The following is a 371-nucleotide window of genomic DNA, read 5'->3' on the forward strand; positions in this document are numbered from 1 at the left end:
TTATACTATTTCGTTAGTAGCACCAAACTCTGATAATGAAAAAGCAAAAAATAAAAAAAAATCGCACACGTTTGCTCGCTAGTACCTCGGCGTCACGGCTCGGCTCGGATCCCGGAAAAAGTGTACTGTTGAATGCTGGCTGCACCTGCCGGAAATTCGGTTCTAGTTTACATCCGTCAGCAGCAGACATGTCATCAAGTATTTCTATTAACCCTGCGCGCGTGCGCTATAGTTTCCGCGAATACAAAAAATGTATGATTGTTATACGAGTGCTTTAGTGCTCGTGTCGCTTGTGGTTTCGATCATGACCGTGCACAAGCACGCCACTTAAGTTTGACCTAAAATCTGACGCTCCTTCAACATGGCCTGGC

Source organism: Dermacentor silvarum, chromosome 6, assembly GCF_013339745.2.
Source record: "Dermacentor silvarum isolate Dsil-2018 chromosome 6, BIME_Dsil_1.4, whole genome shotgun sequence".
Classification (NCBI taxonomy): domain Eukaryota; kingdom Metazoa; phylum Arthropoda; class Arachnida; order Ixodida; family Ixodidae; genus Dermacentor; species Dermacentor silvarum.